The sequence below is a fragment of the Rhinopithecus bieti genome, unplaced genomic scaffold (assembly GCF_001698545.2).
Source record: "Rhinopithecus bieti isolate Rb0 unplaced genomic scaffold, ASM169854v2 scaffold_29084, whole genome shotgun sequence".
Taxonomy (NCBI): domain Eukaryota; kingdom Metazoa; phylum Chordata; class Mammalia; order Primates; family Cercopithecidae; genus Rhinopithecus; species Rhinopithecus bieti.
The window spans coordinates 1-3,080 of NW_016812638.1; positions in this window are offsets into that span (position 1 = coordinate 1).

Genomic DNA, 3,080 nt, shown 5'->3' on the forward strand with positions numbered 1-3,080 from the left:
GGAACGGAATGACAGGCACCTTCCTGGCAAACAGAATATGCTCAATACATATTTGCAGAAGGAAGGAAGGAATACAGATGACGTGTTTTTAATTTTATGAAACCAAATAACTCCCTTTGAGGCTCAAGTATAAAAATCTCAAGAAAGGACAACCTATATTTTAAAACTAGCTCTTTACATGTACTTTTAGTGGAGACGCGGTTTCGCCATATTGGTCAGGATGGTATCAAACTCCTGACCTCAGGTGATCTGCCTGCCTCAGTCTCCCAAAGTGCTGGGATTACAGGCATGAGCCACCATGCCCAGCCATATCTCTTGTGTTTTTGAAAATGGGATTTGGTTGATCAGGTTAGGTGAGACTGATTTTCATTAAATTTGGGAGATTTTCTCACATTATTTCTTCAAAAACCTTTTCTTCCCTTCTTTCTCTCTCCTCTCATTCTAGGACTCCAATTATTCATATATTGGTTGGTGTGCTTGATGTATTCCACTGGTCTGTGAGTCTCCATTCAGTTTTCTCTAGTGATTGACTTTCAACTTCATGGATTCTTTCTTTGCTAGTTCAAATCTGCTTTTAAGCTTCTCTAGTGAAATTTTTCCATCTTAGTTATTGTACTTTTGTACTCCAGAATTTTTGTATTTTCTGTCTTTATTCTCTATTTGACAACTCATTGTCTTAGTACTTTTCATTTAATCTTTAAATATGTTTCCTTAGTTTTGAATATATTTATAAAAGTTGGTTTGACATTTTTGTCTTCTAAGTCTAATATCTCAGCTCCTTCAGGGATAGTTTTCATTTAATGCTTTATTTCCCGTGTACAAGTCGGTTTCTTGCTTTTTTGCATGTCTTATAATTGATTTTAGAAGTGGACATTTTTGGTACTGTATTGTAGCAGCTACAGATTCTGCCCAGATTCATTCTATGGGGTCTGTCTCTCTTGTGGTGTGTAGCTATTAATGTTTCTACTCATTTTTTTAAAGTCTTATTTTTTTATTTTTAAACCTGGATACCTAGAGGTTTCCCTTCTGTCAGCAGTATCCCATCCTTATGACTACATCTAACCTTCATTACCGCCATAAAGGCCCTATCTCCAAATATAGTCACATTCGAAGTTCAGGAACTTGTAATCTGCCTTGGCTTTTACTTTCTGGGTACGCAAGGCTTCACATGTAGCCAGGGACAAGTTGCTAGCTAGGGCAATCTCTGGACTTTCCTGAGTGAATATAGCCTTTTATAACAGTTGGGATATATGGGAGCTTCTTAAGGTTCACTGTGGCTGTCTTATTGCTGGATCTCTCTGTTAAATTTACAGCTGACTTTCTTATCTGTAGCTCACCCCAACTCATATTGCAACCCCAATTTAGCTGTGATGTTGATCTTCCTCAGTTGTTTGCCACTAAAACCGTTATTGTTTTCAACAACACCCCTCAGCATAGATTTTTCTGCACTTTAAAATCAGCCCTCTCCATCATCTAGTCTCATAGCCTGCTGCTACACCACAGTAGAAGTGCTACACCACAGAGCTAGGGGTAGACAGGCAGGATGGCAGGAGCTCAGGCTAATAATGCCACAAATTCACTGTATTTCTTGAGTCAATACCTTCAATTTGTTGTATGCCTTTTGTCATTTTCAAGAGTACTGATCTTTGTTGGCAATTTTATCCAGTTTATCATTGCTTTTTGCAAAGATACTTCACTGACCTCTTCACTCAGCCATGCTTGAAGACTGTTTTTAGATGGCTATGCTTATGAAGTGTGGAAGGATGGAAACATTCATTGTGGGCCTACTGTTGTTGTTACTGTGTGTCATCTAGCTGATTCAATTTGGATACTTAAAAAAATACTAGGTTAAAATCTGTTTTCTGTTATATGAAATACACATAATTAAGTAAAGTTTAAATTCATTGATTGGACATTCATTCTTAAAAAAGCACCTCTGTTTTTCATTTATTTCAAAATGTTCTCTGGAAAATGAATACTTTAAAAAGTCCTTTGGAAAATACAAATTAAAAAAAAATCTTGCACTAATGTGACTTTTCATATGTTAGAAATTTATAAGATTAAGAAATGTTGTAAGCCTTTTATATTAACAGGGATTTAATTCCAGTGGCATTTTATTTATGTATACAAACAAGGAAGATTTCTTTTTAGAAATACGTAATTGAAGTACATTTTATATTTACTTGTATAGAAAAGTAAAAATAATTCTCCATGAGTGCATATATAGCCATTGCCTTATTTACTGCACAGGGTATCATGGGTATAAATTTTGATTATCTATGTGGCAATATCTCCATACATCACAGAGAAGAATTTTCTTTTTCTGAGGGGCAGTGGAATAGGGTTGTATGTGTTAAAATGTCACACCATACATAATTAAATTTTATTTAAAACTATTATTTCTTTTTTGGAATGGGTTTGGCCAAATGAATCTTAACTCCTCAATGTTGTTTTGTCACCTGTCTTTTCATACAAGTAATGGTTCTCTTGGTTTATATTATATGGGTCAATTGAAGTTTTATTTATTTTCAGGAAGCAGGACAAAGACATTGTCTAGAGGCTGGGTTTTGATTTGGTTGCTTCTGTCCAACAGCAGAATGCCTTGGGGTATCTACTTATACTAATGAGTATAAATAGTGCTATCATAAACACCCTTGGTTTGCAGGAATGTGCTAATGTCTTAATATAACACAGTTAATTATGTCACTGTCCCTGCCCAGGGCAACTGCTACTGAAAGGAGGTACTCACATGATGAGGAAGATAGCAGATACAGTAGTTTGGAATTAAGTGTTACTCCATTGCTGACTCCAAGAAAGAGGTTTAGGATGTTGGCTGTTTTCTAGAGAGCACCTAGCAGTTTTCATCCGGTATATTAACTTTCCATGTGGGTTTTTTAAAAAAAATTACTCTCGGCCGGGCGTGGTGGCTTACGCTTGTAATACCAGCACTTTGGGAGGCCAAGGCGGATGGATCACTTGAGGTCGGGAGTTCGAGACCAGCCTGGCCAACATGGTGAAACCCCCTCTCTACTAAAAATACAAAAAATTAGCTGGGCGTGGTGGCACACACCTGTAATTCC